The sequence below is a fragment of the Ambystoma mexicanum genome, chromosome 3p, assembly GCF_040938575.1.
Source record: "Ambystoma mexicanum isolate Mex_15411 chromosome 3p, UKY_AmexF1_1, whole genome shotgun sequence".
NCBI classification, from domain to species: domain Eukaryota; kingdom Metazoa; phylum Chordata; class Amphibia; order Caudata; family Ambystomatidae; genus Ambystoma; species Ambystoma mexicanum.
This window is the reverse complement of record NC_090925.1, coordinates 1,121,832,744-1,121,854,578: the sequence shown is the minus strand read 5'-3', so window position 1 is coordinate 1,121,854,578 and position 21,835 is coordinate 1,121,832,744. Positions and strand designations below refer to the sequence as shown.

Sequence of the window (21,835 nt, the reverse complement as noted above, 5' to 3'; positions counted from 1 at the left end):
TTCCCGTGTACCGAACCTGTTTTTTGCTTCACGGACCCCGCTAGAAAAAGTTTTGTCTTTGTTGTTGCCTGCCTGTGTACCGAAAAACCGATTTTCTGCTGGACTTCTCTTCTACGCGCTTTTGCCATAGTCCCTGTCCGCTAGTGTACCAGACCTTGCCTGCCTTCGACTTACCTATCTCAGGAATAGCCATCCCGACTGGTTGTTCTGCATCGCGCCAGTCCTTACCTGCCTTCCACTTACCTTACCTGGAACTACCATCCCGACTGGTTGTTATCATCATTCTTTGTTCATCAGTGGTAAGACTTTTTGCTTCACAAACGGAACATTTGGAATGCACCTGTTTTTTCTGTGCACTCAAGGACGCTCTGCAGCTGTGCACCATCCCGAATCCAGTGCGACCCTCGTGCCGCCCGGGTATTAGTATCCTACTACTAACATTACCTTTTTCTTATTTTATCCCTGTCGTTGTATTCTAAACTACTCAAATCCTCCAGTCATTCTCCACTGGTAAGATCCTGTCCACCTCTTGAATTGTGTCATAGTTTAAACCAGTTAGATACTAAGTCTTGTTATATTCCTAGGTGATTCCCGGGTTGTGCTGTTCTTCTATCCTACGGGGGGAAAAAGCCCAGGTATTCTATCAGTTAGTAAGGCTTACAGGGGACAACTGTTACCTTCATATTACTTACTTGTTGTTCTTCCTTTACAGCCTGGTTCGTGGCGGTGCGCTTTCTCCCCGCCCTTCTGGGTGATCAGTCCCCTTGTCTGGTTAAATACAGCAAGTGGTCATATCTTTTTGAAGGTCTTATTCCCTCACAGAGAGGAGGCTTGGGTAGAGGCCCTACCCAAAGCTCTTCAAGCAACTTCCTGGGTTTCGGATACTCCCCGGTTCTACGCACTCATCTCACCGGTGAGTAACACTCTTGCCCAATAAAAAACCTCTACTCTATGGGCCTTGGAGGAGATTTATAAAGGTTGTCAAGTAGGACATCTGGTATCAAGAAGGTAACCGAGATCATTTAATACATTTATCTGGGTAACTGTATAAAAGTAGGAGATAACTAAATATGAAACATGATTTTCTCAAAAGAAACAATAATCAGGATGGTCTTTCTCCAAATCTCTCTCCCGCTGGATGTGGGTACCCATGCCGCTGTACTGATTTTACTACCAGCTTCAGTACCATCTCCAACTTCTCTCCTCTACTGATGTAATCTCTTCAGTGCCGCTTGCAGCATCTGATATTGTCACCCCCTTGTGGCCCTTGGGTTTCACAGTCTACTCCCGTACCCTTTCATCTACCACTGTCTAGTGAATGATATTTTCCCTGAAAGCATAAGGTACCTTTTCCTGCACTGGAGCTGGATGTTTGTTTAAAGAGAGCTGCGGGGCCTTTCAATTCGAGAGGGATTCCAATGTATTACACTGTAGGTTCTCACTATGGGTTTGAGAAGAAGTAGGACTTCCAGTACTAACATGGACTGGTTGGTTGGGGAGGGTCTAGATCCCCAAGACTACCAGGCAGTGAAGCACTGTGTATGTCTCCTGCCATGTTATGGGGGTTAAAGTAAGGTGACCAGGGGATCATTCCCTTATCACACCCGGGCCCGACCGCCACTGGGTCTCAGTGCCACTCGGCCCTTTGACTTACCACCTTGGTAGTGCTTAGACTATAAGCAGGAGGCTTTGTCAGAGGGGGTACAGTACAATCCCACCAAACCCTCTGCCTTTTAGTGGAATCATCCTCCAATCAAAGCTTCACGACATCCAAAGAAATATTAATTTCCAGTAAATAAAACAAAACACACAGCCATTTGACCACACCATCTTCTGTTGTAGTGTGTCAACACTGTGTCCATGACATGAACATGCTGATTTTCTATTTATTTAGCACTCATGCCCCAGCTGTCCCTACAAGAGCTGGAACATGGCCCAGAAATCATTTTGGATGGGAGATTTCAGACTAAGCCACTGGGTGACATTTTCAAGTAGGAATAGAAGCGAGGGGGGAAGGGGGGCAGCACAAGCTGCTCATGATTTTGGTGATGGTGCATAGGTCCAACAGGTGCAGCAAATGTGGGAGGGTGCATAATATTAATCGGAGAGTGATTTCACTGCAGAAAATAGACTTTTGGGTACCAGCAAAAGACTCTGGCACCTTCAGGCCTGCTTCACTCTCATGCTCCTGGTTGCAAAGCATATCCAATAAACTATACAGCCAGAAGCTGCACTTGCACTTTGTAAGTCATTATACAAATCTCTTTAACAATAGCATAGGAAAGGGGCATGGGGCCCTGGCTGATCATGGACCGGGGCTCCACGCCAAGGCTTCTGGCAGAGGTCACTGTCTTGACTTTCACCACATTGTCAAGGAAGAGGAAGATGAATAGCGATGCATGCCGTCTCGCGCAGCCATCGATACCCTCCACCTCAGAATTGCAGCACATTCCGAGATCCCACCCTGAACTCCTCAGACTCTCCTCTGCACAGATTTGGCAGTCATCCTCACTGCACCCCCACAGCACACCTCCTTCTCGCTTTGACATCATGCCCCCATATGCAACTGTTGCCCCTGCTGGCACCCGCCCTCATGACACCTTTTATTCCCACATCAGCTACACAAACTAAAGTGTTGACTAATTAAATTGATGTTGTTTTTCAGTATTAGTCAAAGTTTTTTTAAATCTTACAGCAGAATCTTATATAAACACATGTTGCAATTTACTTCACGGGCATGTACTGTTGTGTCGGGGGGAAATTCTGCCGGGGTCGGCCGGGCCGTCCGCAGACCTCCAGGCAGGGAGGCCCCAACTCCTCCCGTGTATATCCCAGATGAGATAGAGTATGAGACACACACAAGGAGCAAGGTGACTCTGCTGTTTATTAGACAAACGGCAGGGATGGGTCAAGGAGCGTACGCGTCCGTCCTGACACACACACAATCATGGGGCTCGCAGGCCCTTTTTACTGTATTATGACGCGCTACTTGCGTCACTTCAGAAAGTTAACGAAAAACCTATCGCCACTCTTAATTGGTTGCTCGAGTGGTAGGGTTAGTATAGCATACATATAGAGAACAATATTAGTGGACAAAGGGTAGTCAGGTGATATATCTGGGTTGTCCCTACAATTAGATACATGAGAATTGTTACATGAAGACTCCTGAGGATTGGTTAATATTACTGGCGTCAGTGATAAGAGCCCCATGTTCTGATTGGTGCGCCCGTGAGCTTCCCAGCCTGGGACCACCGCTGTTCCCAGCTCTCGGTGTACCTGCAATTTGCAACAATGTTTCACTATGGGTACGTGCAGACAATGTGAGGATTTATTCATAGCTGGAAGGCTGACCGCTCCCACTGTCGCAGATGTCCATTGAGCCTTTCAAGTGTATCTGCCTGTGTCTCGTAGCGAGGGATCCAGACGCATCTTCTCTCCTGGGTTTGGCATCTCATCAGGTTCGGCTTGGTCACGTGGGGAGGGACCGTGTTTGAGGCAGACTTCTGCACAATTAATATTGCTTTTCCACTGTGTGTCTGGTTTAATTTGCAGGTGTGACTTTAACGTTGGTACGCGGAGTGCGAGGTTGCAACATCGTGCCTTTGATGCTTTGCTCTTGGAATGTGGGTTTGCAACATTGCGACCTTGGCTGGTTGTTCCACCGGGCTCTTTCTGCAGGATCAGCAACCTGACTCTTGCTTTGTTAATGTCCACGGGAGCTCTTGTTTGAGGCCTACTTGGGCCTGGTGCATAAGTGGTCCGTTTGGTGCATAGGTGCTTTAGGTTATAGTAGCATATAGTTCCATGACCAGTATCGTGTCTTCATTATACCTCTCATGGTGGTAACTGGTTTCAAGAGAAGCGTGAGCAAGCTTTGTAGATGAGTTCATGACGCGTCTTGCGTTTCTGCATTCTGAAAGCCTATGTAAAAATAATAAAGATGCACGTCCGTGAATAAGACTGTCGCCTACGTCATAGCACTGAGTATATTCTTCGTGTAGATCGGTGTGGGAATGTCCAGTGTGTATATTTGTACAAATGTGCTTCCCGTTGTCTAGGTCGTCATGGCATCTCTAACGACGTGTAGATTTTAGTCTAGTTGGTCCGTGGCGCAGGTGTCGGCATGGCCAGTGCGGGCTGCTGGGCAGGCAGATGGACACATCCGTATGTTCCTGTACCAGGGTATCTGGTCGTCTGGTAAATGGACAAACTCCTCTCGTGGCGGGTGTCTGGGTCGTGACCCTCTAGGCCAAGCGCGAGAGGTGAAGGACGGGAGCCTGGTCTTCCATTCTCCCACTTCAGTCCCCCCTCTGGTCGACTTGTCGACCACAAACATATCCTTCTCGTTATCTCCTCTTACTCGCCATATCTTAGTTATTCCTCCTAGATGTCCATAATGGTTTACATGGTCTTCAAAATACCAATACATATATTCACAGGTTCCTCCAGGAGTACAGTATACCCATTTTCCTATGTAGCTCCTGGGGTTTCTTGGGTTCTCGACCTTCACTGATGGTGGGTCTAGATGGTTGGTGATGATTTGGGTGCGCAACTTCTCCCTCTCCTGTATTATCACACCTGTATGCTGGCCGTCATCTGCTGGCATCAAGGGGTGCATTCCCACCATTTCGAGCAACTCGTCAGTGGTACGTGCCTTCCGGGCCTTCCAAAATCTAATTATGATCAGCGTAGCTCCAGCCAAAATAGTACAACCCACTATTATTTTCAGTCCATCTGACAGCCAGGATGGCATCCATGACCATAATAGTGAAAACCAGCTCTTATCCTTTTTTACACCGTTACTTTCATCCATCATTTTGGAGTGCATCTGGGCCAATTGTGAAACTGCTTCTGTCAGTGTACCATTGTCAGAATCGTTGGCAGGTATGAACGTGCAGCATGATTGTCCTATCTTTGCACAAACTCCTCCTTCCATTGCTGTGAGAAGGTCCAATACATATCTGTTCTGGAGTGCTACCATCCTTATAGCTCGTAGCTCCTCTTTTATTGCGTTAAACCCATTTACTGTAGAATTAATGGTCATCATTAGTTCCCATCTAGTTATTTGGAGCCATTTTGCGTTTGCGTAAGCCTGCAGTCCTGGGTGTATTATTGAGGAGAAGAACATTGCTGCTCTGCTGAATAGTCTGTGTTCTGGCGGTATTGAGGTTAGTGCCGTTTCCGACCTTCCCCACAGGTAATTTCCTGTCAGTGGCTCTCCTTGTCTTTTTCTTCTATTTAGGACAGTATCATTGCTGTTGGTCCTGTTCCCTTGCTCCTCCTGAAGTGGTACAGATCTCTTTTTTCTCTTGTCCCCTTCATCCATTTTGGGAAAGTTCGCCACATTGACATGCTTCTTAGGTACCACTAGTGATGGTACATTGACGTGCACCATTGTGCACACACCATTCCACAGGGGAGGCAGTGTATGGTATGCCTTTTCTCCACAGGCCCAATAATGGTCCATTATTACTGCTGTTCCTGCTTCCCCCTCAGGTAACTCCATCACACTTGCACAATTGGTGTTATATCCTACGTCCACCTCTCCTTTATGCTGGTAGCATACCTTGGGCGCAGTCAGCGGTAGTATTGTTATTGGGTCTTCATCTGTTTCTACCCACGTGAGCATTGGTACATACTTGATCCACGTCGTCCAACATCGGTGATTGTGTGCCTCGATAGTTGAGATAGTTTCTTTTGTTACCATGTTGCTGCCAATCACTCCTATCTCCCAGCTGTTGTCCAGATACACCTTTCCTGTTATCGTCACCAGCGGCCTCTCCCAGCATCCTTGTTTACCCGGAACTTCAGTGGCATACCAATCACATGGTAGATACTGCAGTGTTACTTTCTTTGTTTCTCCTTTTGCAGGGCCACTTGTTATGTATCTGAATGCTTCAGCATGTAAACTGCTCTTGTGGTAACTCAAATAGGTCTTGAGGAAGTTGTTTTCATATGGGTATGAGTCTCGTGTTTTCCATGTCATGTGCACTACTGTCCCTTGAAATCTTCCTTTCGTTTGGAACAGTGCCAAGCATATTATGCACTGTGCTGTCTTTTCATCTATTTCTGTAGCAACAAATGTACGTGAAGCACTCATGGCGTATGGTATTAATGAGCAAACGTAGCAGCTATCCTCAGTTGTCTGCTTACCAATGCGGGTCATGTGTTGGTACCATATGTTGTTTGTGACGTGTGCTGAATCTTGTATATAATTATCAATACCTTTATTGTCTGAGTATGTGCTGCGTTTAACTCTATTTTTCTTGGGTGCAATGTTACTACTATCACCTGACGTAACACCTGTTGCAGCAGGGGACGGGGGTATATTAGGTTTGGGTGCAGCAATAAAATTAATAGCATAGCTGTACTGCCATACAGAGGCAGCCAAGAACCCGGTGATCATCAAAATCTCTATTACTTTTATTACATATGCTAATCTCACCGGCATTTTGCTCTTACCTTGCTGCAGTCCTGGCAGCGTATTCTTGTGACGTTAAAGTTGCCCGCCTAAAAATTCTCAAAATGCTTGTTATTAAATGTTAGTTTTTTGTTTCCTTTAAGCTCTCCCTATCAAATAGTCATTCAGTGCCCAGGCGAAGAGCTGCTCCCACGCTACTCTAAGTGATCGGTCTCTTAGGACCGGCAAGTATGGGCGGAGGTGGGGCATGGAATATTCTATGGCCAGGAGGAATGCTGTGTAGTAGACACGTACCCTTCTCTTCTTTAGGTATGTTGGCCTTTTTATTTCGTATACAAATTGGTGTGACAATTCTTCTGGGTAGTTATCGTCTGGGAGTACCATCTACGCCTGGGCAGTGAACTTGTTAGTTAGCTTTTTCTTAACAATACAATAATACGCAGTTCCTGTATGTGCAAGAGAAAAAAGAGAACATTCACGTGTTTACATGTGTATTTGTGCAGGCAATGTCTTTCAGTTCAGTTATAACTATACTTGGGGGTCAATGGGCGGGGGGTTTGTGCTCAGATGGCGGAAGTATTTTTACTCTTTGAGCGTGTGACCATGGGGTGGGCAGTATGGGGATCACCCCTTTCTTCGTCAGTTATTGTCTCCGGGGAAGCTGGGTAGTTACACGGTAAGGGAACAATTGGGTCGTTGTCTGTGGTAGAACTTCCTTCCGCTGTCGGGGATGTTGTTGCTGTTCTTCCAATGGACCTGTCATTGGCGCTGGGGCGGGTCTGCAGTTTGTAGATCTTTACATCATTTTGGTGGTTCCAGGCACGCTTGTCCTTTAGTTTTACTGCTCTTGTTGATACGTCCTCTACCAGATGGGGGCCAGTGAACCTCTTATCGTTCCACTTCCTATTGAAATTGCGAAGTAGCACGTGGTCACCTTTGGCAAGTTTGCACAAGTTCTCCTTTTCCAATTCTGTACTGGCACCTTCTTCTTGATTGCTGGTAGACCCGCCCCGTGTGCGCTCGAGCTGTTGAGACACAAACACAACACTAGTAATCAAAGAAGACACATATTGATACATTTCATCACCTAACACACTCGCTGAACTTTCGTGGTCAGTGAATGCCCTTGATGTTGGCGTTAGGGGAAGGCGCATTTGACGTCCAGTAACCACCTCGTGAGGGGTGAGGTGGTGGTCGGACCCTGGCCTATTCCTTAATTCAAATAGGGCTAATGGAAGGCAATACAACCAGCTTTTCTTTGTTGTTTGTTGTATTTTTGCAATTGCCTCCTTCAATAGGCCATTCAGGTGTTCACATACACCGTTAGCCTGTGGGTGGTATGCACATGCAAATTTGTGTTTTATGCTCAGCAAGGATGTGATATGCTGGAACATTTCGTTTGCGAAATGCAGGCCATTGTCTGACCTTAAGACGTTGCACACTCCCCACCTGGGGAAGACCTCCCTTACTAGGAATTTGGCTGCTCTAAATGCATCTGGGTGTGAACAGGGCCCTGCTTCAATCCACCACCTAGAGAATGGGCATACTACTACAATCATATACCTATTACCTTGACATATGTTGATCATATCAACATAGTCAATATGGAGATGCCGAAAAGGTCCCTCTGGCCGGGGTATGGTACCTCTTATCACCTTTAGGGTATGACCGGCCGTAAACTGTTGACATGTGAGACAATTGCTGATAAAATTCGACACATGAGAATTTAACTCGGGACAGAACCAATCTTCTCTAATTCGTGCTGCAATTATTTCCTTGCCTGTATGGGCTGGGTGATGTAATTGGCTTAGGGCGGTGTTTAAAAGTGCCAATGGTATTACAACTTTTCCAGTGCCACCCTGGTGCCATAGTGCGTCGGTTGGTGACATTGTACATCCTCTTTTTACCCATATTTCTTTTTCGGCCATTGGTGCAGCCGCTTGTAGCTCCATAATCTGTATGGCTGGGAGATGGGTGTACCCTTCTCTTATCAACATCTCCCTAGCCATTCCCCTCCCTCTCCCTCTCTGTGAGTCTGTGGGGTTCCATATCTCACCAAAGTATGCAGCATATTTCGCATGTGCGTCTGCTGCTGCATTCCCTTTTGAGACGTGGTCTTCACCATTGGTGTGTGCGGTGCATTTGACTAGGGCTAGCTCTTGGGGGTCGTTTATTACTTCAATTAGTTCAGCCAATAAGAGGGCATGTTGTACTGGAGTGCCATCAGCTCTCCTAAACCCTCTTCTTCTCCATTTTGATAGCCCTGAGTGGACAGTGGATGTAACATATGCACTGTCGGAATATATGGTTACTCGTTTGTCAAAACTTTCCTTCAATGCCAATATTAGTGCAACCAGTTCCGCGGCTTGAGCAGAGTAATGCTGTGGTAATTGTACACATTTCATAGCCACACACACCGGCGCCTCCATCATTTTTACCACTGCTGCCCCAGTCCTCCGTATCCCATCTCCTTGATCAATAGTTGATGACCCATCAATAAACAAAAGCTCACCTCCCTCGAGTGCGTTTTCTTCAACTTTTCTAGTACTTGAGTACGTTTCAGTTATTTGGGTGCAGTCATGGGCGTAATCTCCCTCCTCAATTACTTCCGCTAGGAACCTTGCAGGGTTAACCGTGCTACATCTAACAATTGCTAGTTCAGCTCTAGACAAAATGATCTCATAACCTGATGCCCTCTGTGTTGTTAGTGTGGACTTGGGTTTATTCAATATTGCAAATAGTGCATGTTCCACAAACAGTGTAGTTGGACACCCCATGGTTATTGCTGATGATTTTTCCACTGCAAAAGCAGCTGCAGCGAGACCTTGTTCGCAAGGGAAGTGACCTAACATCACAGGGTCTAAGTGACCGCTATAAAATGCTACTGGTTTATAGCCCATGCTCGTTTTTTGGGCCAATACTGCTTTCATCACTGCTGAGTCGCAATGTGAAAATATGAAAAATCGTCGCTCATAGTCTGGGGATGCCAGTACTGGAGCAGTTGATATCGCGTCTTTCAATTCGTCAAAGGCCTCCCTCATTTCCATAGTCCACCCCAACTTTTTCTCCCCTTTATTGGCTTCCCTCAAACCCTCAAGCAGGGGTCCTATGTATGAACTGTAATCAAATACCCATGCTCTACAGTAGTTGCACAGCCCCAGAAAATGCTGCAGTTCTCTCACAGTCTGTGGCATTGGAGTGCTTGAAATGGCCTGTGCTCTTTGTGGTGCAATCTTTCTTCCATGTTGGGATATCAGTTGGCCAATGTAAAGTACCTGTTCCTGACAGTATTGTATCTTTTCCATGTCTACCTTGTACCCTTTTTCAGCCAATATCGTCAACATTTTTAACGAGTCCTCTCTGCATTTACTTTCGTTTGTACTGCAAATTATTATGTCATCCACATACTGTAACACTGTGCTTTCCACTTCAACGTTACCCAAATCCATCTGTATTACTCTATTGAAAATTGAGGGTGATTCACAATACCCCTGTGGTAATCTGGTATGTTTCCACTTTGTATTTCGGTAAGTGAAGCTTGTCAAATCTTGTGAGTCTGGGTGTAATGGTATTGAGAAAAAAGCATTTTTAAGGTCAATCACTGTAAATCATGATGCTTCTGCTGGAATGCCACACAATATTGTGGCCGGGTTTGCTGTTACTGGATACTCTGCTTCTACTATGTTGTTCAAGGGCCTGAGGTCCTTTATGAAGCGCCAAGACCCCCCTTTAGCCTTGCGCACTGGGTACACAGCTGTGTTACATGGTGACTCTGAGGGGACCAATATGCCATTGTTTATAAGGGCCGTTATGGTTTCATATATGCCCTCATCTGCCTCTTTTGACAGTGGGTACTGTTTCACTCTTGGTAGTATGGCACCTTTTTTCAATGTTATCCTTACACCCCCTATGCTTTTTATGCATCCCACGTCATAAGGGCTAATAGTCCATAATGATTTGGGCACCCTTGACATATCCTCCTTAAAGAATGGGTCTGGGGTGCATGCGGGTGCCTCAAGTGCCATTGCAATTTTCTGTGCTACTTGTTTGTGAGCCACTCTTAGCCATATTTCTACACTCATCATGAACACCATTTCACCTTCCTCCTTTTCTTCTGAGAACAGCTCCTCATCTGACACCTGGGTCAGCCTACATCCTTCTGTTAGTGCTATCACTGCCCTCCATGCTCTCCCTTCTTTATCTTGGGCGTGCACAGCAATATAATCAGCTGTTGCAATAATGCTCTCAATGTCCATTACAAACACCTTTCCTTCTGGTTCATTAACAGGTGTTTCTGGTCGGAACAGATAGGCTGCTGGCCTCCTCCATATTTTCCCTTCTGTCCCTGGCATCCATGCAAATGCCATGTCTGTTCCATACTGGAATAGCTCGCCATCTACTGGCTCCGCCCTAATCGCTGTCTGTCCACAGTATGCTTGCATAATCTGTCGTGCTGCGAGCATGTTAATCCCTGGAGTAGAGCAAATTATGCCATCCTCTGTAAAGGAGATCGTCATATTCAACCTGTTCATTATGTCCCTCCCCAGTATATTTACTGGTGAGGCACTATAATACAAAAGTGGAACCGACAGATCATAATCTCCAATAGATAAGGGAACGTTATCAGTAAAGGGAACCAACCCTTTAGCCCCAGAAAATCCTTGGGTGTTCATGGCTTCGCCTGACATTTTAAATTTACCTTCCCTTATGCAAGACCGGGTTGCCCCGGTGTCAACAAGGAATGATAATTTTTTGTCACCTATCGTTACCTCTATGCGTGTCTCCTCCGCACGATTAGGTGTTACTGACAGGATGGGACACACCAAGGCCGTCTGTGGGCTGTCCTATTGGGGGTACAATGATTGGCCATTCCCTGTGTAAGGGTTGTGTCCCAACACCGTCACCCTACCCAATTGCGTTTGTTGAGTTTGGGGTTGTTGTGTTAGCACTACTTGTTGTTGTGGCAGTGGCTGTTGTTGTGTTATTTGTTGTTGTGGCAGTGAATATGTTTGTGGCTGTTGTTGTGTTATTTGTTGTTGTGGGTCACTTCCTTGTTGTAACGTCTGCTGTTGTTGTATACCCTGTTGTTCTTGTGAGGTCCTAGGTTGTGCCTGTTCATTCCATGCTGGTGTTCCTGGCCTGACCCTACACGTACGTGACATGTGTCCTAATAATCCGCAACTCCAACACACGGGTGGTTCCCTGCTTTGCCATGGGAAGCTCCCTGTGTTGTCCTGGTATCCTGGTTGCCCTGTGGGGTAGGAATTTCTAAGTCCTCCCACCTGCTGTTGGGTATTATATCCGTATCCTCTCCCTCTCATAAATCCTCCTCTCCCCCTGTTATAACTATAATACCCAGCTCCTTGCATTGGGTACCCTCCTCCCATGTTTGGTGCGTGTAATTGCAGTGGCGGCACTTGCTGTGTTATACTCTGTGGAGGTGCTATTTGAGCTGGATCTTGTGCAGCCACTACTTGTGTGGGGCTTTGGGCCATTGGTGTGGGCGTAGTTATTAGTGCCCCTTCCATTGTGTATTTAGTAAGTTTTTTCTGTACTAGTTTAGCCTCTTCTGTTTTCCTGTCCTCTTCCTTTTGTTTCATTTTTCCTTGCCATGTCCTGCAGTGATGTACTATAGTCAGTTGTATTTCTGGCCATGGTTTTGCTTCCATTCCCACTACTTTCTTTAGTTGTTTCTGAACTCCTTCTGGGAGCCCTTGTACTAGTATATGATAAAATATGGCTGGTGTTTTGTCCCATTGTTCTCTAGTTTCCATGCGCCACTTCTCTTGGATATCCTGGATATAATCAACAGGATCCTCATTCTCACGCATCTTACGGGAAGTAATTGCTCCTATGTCTGTTGTGTCTGGGTACTGTACTCTCAGTGCCTGCCATAGCGCATGTCTGCAGTTTGCAAATGGTGCCCCATCATGCGATGTGTTTGTTATTGTTACCCCATGGAATCCCGCTCTCTTCCAAATGTCATCCGCTCTATCCCCTAATATTGATATTAACAGGCCCTTCACATCTCCTACTGCTAGTTTCTGTCCTGCGGTGTGTTTTTCCATTTCATATATCCACTTACCCGCACCTCCACTTAGTGATGGGAGCCTACATTTTATATTTTCTTTATCCGTATGCTTCCAAGGGACGTACTGTGGTCTAACCCCTCCTCTCTCCAACAGTGGCATTAAGTTGTGTCTTGTGTCACCCTTTATGTTCCATAATATCGAGTCCTCACACCCCTCCTCTTCTTCCGGTTCCTTTACCTCTTCAATTTCGTCCTTATTACCCCTGCTCCTAACTCCTTCTCCATCCTTTCCCCTCTTTTCGTCATTTCCTGTGTTTAATGTGGGCGTGTTTATTTGTCTGTCTTGCCTGCGACTAGGGAGGTCTCTAAGCCGACATGCATAGGGTGTCAGTTCGTCCATGAAGGGCGCGAGCTTTATTCTGCGCAGCGAGCGTGCGGTGGTTGAGCATGTAGGGTGTGATGGGGGAGGGCGTGATGGAGATGGGGATGGTGTGGTTTCATGGGTTTGTCTTTCCACTAGTCCTTTCACTCCCTCCTCACTTCTCTCCAGTTCCTCCCTTCTCCTACTGATCCATGGCGAGTCTATGTTTGTTCGAGTGAGGTATAGCTTATCTAAGCTTTCCCTTTCACTCTTCCTTCCTTCCCTCTCCACTCCTTCTTCCTCCTCACTACAAAAATCATTCATAAATGGTACCCCCCACTCTGCCTTTTTCCCTTTTATTGTTACTGTTTCTAAATCTATTAGGTCTATTTCTCCTTTTCCTTTGTTACCGACTGCTCCCCCTAGTGCTGATGTTGTTGCTACTTCTCTACTTCTATATACATCCCCCCATTTTTCACTCTCCCTACTCCTCCCTTCTCTTTCCCCTTCACTTCTCTCCTCCATCTCCCTACTATTTTCCTCCCTTTTCCTCTTCAATTCCTCCATCACTTCGTTGCTCATCTGTTCCAATATTCTTTCATCCTCTTTCTTCCTTTCCCATTTCACCCTTTCTCTTTCTACTATACTTGCTATTACTTTCCCCTCTTCATATTTCTTAGCTGTCTCTGATAGTACCCTCCTCTTCCATATTGCCATTTCCTTTTCCTTTTCTTCTTCTTCCTTCTTCTTTTCTCTCAGCACTACTCTTGATACCCTGTATGCTGCTGCTTTTACCCTTTCAGCTTCTCTCCTTTGCTCCTCATTTCGTTCCCTTAATTTTTCCAATTCGTTCTTACCTTCTTTCCTTTTCCTCACTCTCTCTCTTTCCTCCCTCTCAAGCTGTTTGATCAATTCATTCTGCTCATCCCTTAGCTTTGCTAATCTTTCCTCCAAAATCTCTTCCTTTTGTCGTAATAGCTCCTCCCCCCTCATTTCACTCTCTCTTGCACTATCCTCGTCTGTTCTCTTTACTACCTCCCTCTCTTCTCCAGTTAGTGAACCTCGTAATTTTAATAATATTTGTGCAGCTACCCACTCATCATTTCCTATCTCTACAGTCTGCTCTTCTCCAATCCTCCCCTCCCCCACTGGTATCTTCCTATGAGCCACATATGGTGGAGGGCTGTATGCCGGGTTCGAGTATCCTTCAGCCGCCCTTAACTGTCCTTCTATTTCTCCTAATTCTCTTAAAGGGTACAACCCTCCTCCCTCTGTTTTCACTCCCGGTGTTATGGGTATCTCGTTGCTCGGTTCCTTTTTTATGTCGTCTGATTTATCAATCTTTTCTCCTCCCTCTCCTCCGTTCCCCGTATTCTTTGTGCTTTCACGCCCCTTTTTCCCATCCTCTCCTTCTTTCTTAATCTCCTTTTCTTCCGGTGTTTCCCCCATAGTGAACATTCCATTTGGTCCTGGTCGGGACCCCTGGAACATCCTCCATAAGTTAAACACCTCCACATGGTTTGCCAACTTCTTCCCCTTGCATGTATTGTGCAGATGGTTTAGCAGTGAATGTTGGGCATATGGATCGAAACTACCATTAGGCGGCCATGGTGTTAACATTTTGTTATCCGTCCCCTGGGTCCACTCTATGCTGTACTTAATTAATTTCTCCCTATGGGGTGGCAGTGTGGTGCATATGTGTTGTAGTGGGGTAGTGAGGGTGTTCCCCCACCCTCCCGACCCTGTCCCGTGTGACATAGTGGCGCTCCACTTGTTACCCTTCCCTTCACTAGCAGTTTACAATATACAACCTTATATTGTTTACCTGGCCCCGCAAGTGTGGGGACTTACGACAATCCTTTGACAGATTATGCAATAAAAATTATTAAAAAAATAAAAAATATATATATATATATATATGTGTATGATTTTATATTGTATATTCCCTCCCTTACGGTCCCCTGCGGCCGAAGCGCACGCAGCCCCCTGCGGCTGCGTACCCTTTACGACGCTCTTATACAGTCGTCCTGTTTCCCCGTTCTCCTCCCCCTTTTACACTTGCCGTGGCCGGCGTTCTCCGTGCGCAGCCACGCCCCTCTCCCCTTCTCCCGATCCACTCGTCTATCGTTTATCTCCGTGTCCGCTCCCTTATCATATTTCTCTTCCCCACCGCTCTCAAAACCAAAGTTCCTTGTGCTCGCGATATCCTATTAAATCCCTACTGGTGACGTCACCGATTTCTTCGAGCTACTGGTACATTCTTCATATGTTCTTTAAGTTCAAAATACACTTGCAATCTACCCCCGCTAACCCTACAGCTGTCTTCCTGTCACTCCTGGAACAAGGTAATCAAATCAATAATATAATCGGACTGCGCACGCTGCGTCGCCTCGCGTGTGATACGCCCCTCAACAGGAGGGCTTAACCAGCCAATTATCTTCCGTATTGGGCAACTAGGCAACTAGCTACCGCCTACAGTGAAACGTCATCTACCTATCGAGTTTCTTGCTCGAACAATAGGGATCCTCGTCTACTCATTGATCAATGAATGCCAAATCGTAGGAAACCACACACACCCACCCTTACACGTAGTCGCGATTTAGGCCAATCAGTGTCTTACGAGCGGCCGCACGTGATGTTTTCGTGCTCCGCCCCCCTCTTTCGCGTGACGTAGCCGACTGCTCTCGCACTCGTTTCGCTACCATTCATTCCATTGGCAACACTAAGTTGTTAGACCTTCGCCGTGCATCTGTACAACACCTCCCTCCTCCCTTATTTACTTCCTCCCCCTCCCTCACAATTTCGCATTGCTTGTTGTGCGTGTCATGCTCACCAAGTTCTCTCGATGCAGGGCCGCTCGACTGCGTGCACCCCTCCAAGCGGCTCGCCACCTCCCCTCGTCTGGACCACGTCTGGACGCTCGCCAACCGCGGGCGGGATACTTCTCAACCGGCTCCCGAGGGCCAATATCCGGATTGCGCTGTCCGGTCTTCTCGCAGCTCCGCGATAGTCCTGTAGTCCTCAGAAGGGGGCAACGGCAGAGGGGGCCGCGCCGCCGGGCCTCCTCGCAACGGGGGAGTGCCTGGAAAAAATAAAACTAAAAAGTCGATCTTAAACAGATCTCAGCAGTGCCTCCAACTTGTCGGGGGGAAATTCTGCCGGGGTCGGCCGGGCCGTCCGCAGACCTCCAGGCAGGGAGGCCCCAACTCCTCCCGTGTATATCCCAGATGAGATAGAGTATGAGACACACACAAGGAGCAAGGTGACTCTGCTGTTTATTAGACAAACGGCAGGGATGGGTCAAGGAGCGTACGCGTCCGTCCTGACACACACACAATCGTGGGGCTCGCAGGCCCTTTTTACTGTATTATGACGCGCTACTTGCGTCACTTCAGAAAGTTAACGAAAAACCTATCGCCACTCTTAATTGGTTGCTCGAGTGGTAGGGTTAGTATAGCATACATATAGAGAACAATGTTAGTGGACAAAGGGTAGTCAGGTGATATATCTGGGTTGTCCCTACAATTAGATACATGAGAATTGTTACATGAAGACTCCTGAGGATTGGTTAATATTACTGGCGTCAGTGATAAGAGCCCCATGTTCTGATTGGTGCGCCCGTGAGCTTCCCAGCCTGGGACCACCGCTGTTACCAGCTCTCGGTGTACCTGCAATTTGCAACAATGTTTCACTATGGGTACGTGCAGACAATGTGAGGATTTATTCATAGCTGGAAGGCTGACCGCTCCCACTGTCGCAGATGTCCATTGAGCCTTTCAAGTGTATCTGCCTGTGTCTCGTAGCGAGGGATCCAGACGCCTCTTCTCTCCTGGGTTTGGCATCTCGTCAGGTTCGGCTTGGTCACGTGGGGAGGGACCGTGTTTGAGGCAGACTTCTGCACAATTAATATTGCTTTTCCACTGTGTGTCTGGTTTAATTTGCAGGTGTGACTTTAACGTTGGTACGCGGAGTGCGAGGTTGCAACATCGTGCCTTTGATGCTTTGCTCTTGGAATGTGGGTTTGCAACATTGCGACCTTGGCTGGTTGTTCCACCGGGCTCTTTCTGCAGGATCAGCAACCTGACTCTTGCTTTGTTAATGTCCACGGGAGCTCTTGTTTGAGGCCTACTTGGGCCTGGTGCATAAGTGGTCCGTTTGGTGCATAGGTGCTTTAGGTTATAGTAGCATATAGTTCCATGACCAGTATCGTGTCTTCATTATACCTCTCATGGTGGTAACTGGTTTCAAGAGAAGCGTGAGCAAGCTTTGTAGATGAGTTCATGACGCGTCTTGCGTTTCTGCATTCTGAAAGCCTATGTAAAAATAATAAAGATGCACGTCCGTGAATAAGCCTGTCGCCTACGTCATAGCACTGAGTATATTCTTCGTGTAGATCGGTGTGGGAATGTCCAGTGTGTATATTTGTACAGATGTGCTTCCCGTTGTCTAGGTCGTCATGGCATCTCTAACGACGTGTAGATTTTAGTCTAGTTGGTCCGTGCCGCAGGTGTCGGCATGGCCAGTGCGGGCTGCTGGGCAGGCAGATGGACACATCCGTATGTTCCTGTACCAGGGTATCTGGTCGTCTGGTAAATGGACAAACTCCTCTCATGGCGGGTGTCTGGGTCGTGACCCTCTAGGCCAAGCGCGAGAGGTGAAGGACGGGAGCCTGGTCTTCCATTCTCCCACTTCAGTTGAATTAGGACGTATCTTTAAGATGGAGCAGCCATACTCCCATCCGTCTTCTCCACTGCCCGCCAACCTTGAAACACTACAGGTAAGATGAAAATGCTCATCGTCACAAGACGAGAAGGAAGGGTAACGGGAACAGAGATACAGCGGATCATAACACCACACTCCCAAAGTCACATCTTCTCTTGGTGACAAGCAAAAGTGCTACCCCATTACGGCATAACAATATCAGCAAATCCAATTCCACGGCTAAATTCAAGCCCCTTTCTGCTGTGTTTAGGTGATATATCCCTCGCTGTTCAAACTTAGATACCTGTTTTTTCCATATCGCCTCCTCGTAGTCTCATAGGTACCTGCTCTATAATGAACCAAAATATTTTTTGTGTGTGCACATTGTTGACAATGCTCCACTAAGGGTTTATCTTTGTTACCCCATTGCAGGTACATAAACGAGGTTCTATGATCCTTTATTTTACTGACCTCTGTGTCTTTCCTATGTATAATAGTTTGCAAGAGCAACTTAGTACATATATTACATTAACACTGTTTCAGATCGTGTGTTCTCTTATTTCCCAATTGACATTTTTGTGGGTACTTGTTTAACTGTGTCTGTATATAAACATACTACATAGTTACCATACTTGTAAAGACCTTGTATTAGGGGAAGACCCCACATTTATGTTAAATTATGTGCGCACAGTTTTGTTGGATACATTTGCTTCCAATTTCTAATATTATTAAATGCAAATAGGAGTTGTTGGTCTAATACACTGCTTTTATGTCAATTATTTCTTCACTAGTTGTTTGATTTTATTACTGACAGGCCTGGCCATGGCTATACAGGCTAAGCAATTTCGTTGCTTTTTTGCAGTCTTCTCTACGCATACATATTGCAGTCTGTTAATGCCCTCTTTTTATCCTGACAAATGGTAATCGCTGTTTTGCAATGGTTCTGACAGACCTTGTTCTTGTCTCTCAAAGGCGTACTGTTCTCAACGGTTTATTCAAAACTGGAGAAACTGGCCAACCGTTAAGCCGGTTTTCAAATTTCGGGGATAGAAACTCGAAAAATCTAATAAAGTGTTATTATCCTTTGGTTTGTGACATAGAACAGTAATTAGTCTCCTGATATCTTAATGTTAATATCCAAAATGGGATTACATTTATAATCAGTCCGAATAGTTCTAACGAAATGACTACTGCTCTGCAGAAATTCAGGGATGAGTAGTCACTAAAGCGTCTACTCAGCCCCCACACTACTACTAAATCAGCAGTCATTCTAATCATAAATGTGAAACAGGCACAGCCCGAAATGTAGATCCCCTTCATTGTGTGTAGTTGTACAGGCCGAGGACAGGCTATATCTTCAGAAGGGTGCAACTTGATAACAGTAGCAACACAAACAACTTAAATATAATGGGGCCTCATTATGAGTCCCGCAGTAACCCTGCCGGTTCTACCGGCGGGTTGCCGCCGGACTCGTAAGGTTTTACCTGTGCCTGACTTCCCAGTGCCACTGGGAGATTACAACTCTGGCAGCCCGGGATGTCAGGCGCTGGTAAAATGTAAGTCCCCATTCACCTAGAGTCTGATAGGACTCTATGGGAGTGGGGACACGGAAGCACCAGTCCCGTTGCTAACGGTGCCGGTGCTACCTTGGCCGGTCTGCCTACCGTGGCCGCTGCACCCGGCAGGGTCAGACCTGTTGGGCATAGCGGCCATGGCAGGCAGACTCAGAGTTTGCCAATCTGGAAAAAAGGGTGCCGGTGAGCTTACTTAGAATGAGGCCCAATGATTCCTAAATAAAAGAATGCCCAATCAAGATTCTATAAAACGATAGACTTTTAATCAAACAATAAAATGACGATGGCTAATCGGGAAACACTATGAAAACCTACCCCTGTTAAAGAAGCACAGAGAAGGCCAACTTTTAAAAGAGCACTCTGGGTAAACAAGCAGGGGTGTTCCTGTAATAATATCACTGTTCAAAGGATATGTCTTTAAGATCAAGGTAGAGAAGGGGAGGCTTCTGGAATGTCCACCGAGGGAGCAGCAGCTTAAGTGAGTGGCTCCTGCCCACCACCCTGGCTAACCCAGTTGATTTACCAGCATATTACAATGTCAGGTAAGAAGGGGACTGAGGTGCCAGATAACCCCTCATCCAAAAAGCCCAAACAAGTTCACAAAGATCTGGACTCAAATGAGACTCCTAGCATTACAGACATGTATGCCCTCCGGAAGCAGGTTGCTAGTGATGTTGGAGAGGTGAAATGTACCCTGTCAGACCTGTCGGGCAAGGTCCATACTCTGGAGAAGCGAGTTACTGAGGTCAAGGCGAGGTCTGTCAACCTGGAAAGAGAAGTCTCTGGGAGCTGAATAGGCTGCAGCTGAGACATGCTCATTTGGAAATACAATGTCAGAGAAACAACCTTCGCTTCCTCTGGGTACTGGAGAATGCAGATCTGTATCTGGTTGATCTGGTTCTTCACGTCCTTTCTCAGTACTTAACGGATAGTGGCTTGTGCAAGGATGGCGTTGATATTGCCTTTTGAGCCGGCAAGTTTGACTCAGGCAGGCCAAGACAAATCATCATCTCTTTTGGGAAATCATCTGTAAAGGAGGCTATTCTTCAGCGGTCTCTGCAACTGGGTCCCCTGACCTGGTAGGGCAATCCTCTACAACTCTATCCTGGCTTTCCTAAGGATCTGACTGCCAAGAGGAAGCCGTTTGAGGAGGCCGAATTGATTGCGAAAGAGCGTGGCATCAAAGTCTCTCTTCTGAAGCCCGCTTCCCTGAAGTTGTTTTTAGCTGAGGCCGTAAACACTACGCAAGATCCACATCAGGCATGTGAATGATTGAAGGGCTGCCCTCCAGTGGTTATAGAGTGATTTTGGAGCTGACTGTCTGATTCCCCCTGCCCCCTTTGATCTTCTTTCCTACAAATATGGCGCCGCGACAATGGCTGCAATTGCGTTAATGTTGTACTGTGTTTTTCACAATTGTTTGCCTTTTGGTAAAGTGTATTATTGTTTTTTTACACAATGCTGTGATTATACGTAATTGCGGGCTCGACAGCTTGTAACGGTTTCAATGTGCGCGGGTCCCCCCCCCCTGGCCATGCTGCGCACTATAGGGCTTGTGAAATCGCGCTGCCGCCCGCTCTTACCGCTCTGCATGGTTTTGCATCTTTCGTGCGTTCGTGCGGCCTTTCCGATTTCCCTCCGTCATGGCACGCTGCAGTATCCGGTTTCTCCATTCCTTCACTCCCTCTGGAGTGGGGCGTGTGAAACTCGCAGAGGCCCTGGCACCATGTCCGGGTCCCAGTATATTGATGTGCCCTGACTGCCAATGAGTGTTAAGGATATGGGGTTGCACATACCCACACCCCGCACAACTAGCCCGTTCATTCTGTTTCTGCCGTGCCTGTGATTTTGCTTCCTGCTCATGCCCTTGTAATGGGTAACACTGGTCGGGCTCTGGGGGAATAGTGGGGAGTTTGACTTCCCATGCTCATCCATGAGTCTGCTGTGGTGTTATGTCATATATATGCATATCAAGGACACAGGGTCACGCTTCGTCCTGCGCACCTACTGCATCCATGCACTTGTGAGGACCCAGAGAGGGAAGTCCTCGAATGGGACAAGGATGATTTGATATATGGTGTGTAAATTGTACTGCAGAATGTTAGCCAAGTCACCATAGCCGAGCCATATGGGTGAATTGCCTCTTTTAGCATTTAAGAAGTACACAGGTGATATACTACGCTGTCTTATGGCATTGAGTAAGCGTTTGAATACAGCTATGACCCTGATACACTAGAAGTATTCAATGGGATGTATTCATTAAAATGTGCTTCATGAAAGAGCCACCCATTGTCTGGCTTGGCTCTGGAGGATAGTCCAGTCTTCTGTGGTTGATAGCCCTATTGTGGTTGTTCGGACACTCCCCTCCCATTTGTTTGTACTGTATGACAACCCCGATGTGCAGTGGGGTCTGTGTTTTCATATAATAGCTTGTCTGCTCCCCCTCCCCATAGCTAATGTTGTTTTTTTACCCACTTTAATGTGATTTCAAGGCCCTCCAGTGCGTGTTCAATATGGAGCGTGGGTCTTTTTTTCCTGGTCGACCACCACACGTTGCTTATTTGTTTTTTTTTTAATGGGGTAAGGATATGCTATATGTGTCATGTCATTGGCATCATGTGTGTCAAGCTTGGTTTTGAGATCTTTACTGCTTCCTCAGTTGATGTATTTCTTATGCACATATCTCTACTTATGTTTTTTACGACGCCATTGTCTTTGTATGCCTCAATCCCACTGACTCCCCAGTT

General features: G+C 46.6%; 1 long non-coding RNA gene across 1 annotated transcript in view; it reads right to left on the bottom strand.

Annotated features, from left to right (window-relative positions):
* Positions 1-20,830, bottom strand: part of LOC138581289 (uncharacterized) — a 50,696-nt gene extending 29,866 nt beyond the window's left edge. The window contains exon 1 of the long non-coding RNA XR_011304504.1: positions 20,672-20,830. This is a non-coding gene — a long non-coding RNA (uncharacterized lncRNA). The remainder of the gene's footprint in view (positions 1-20,671) is intronic.
* Between the last annotated feature and the right edge of the window lie 1,005 nt (positions 20,831-21,835).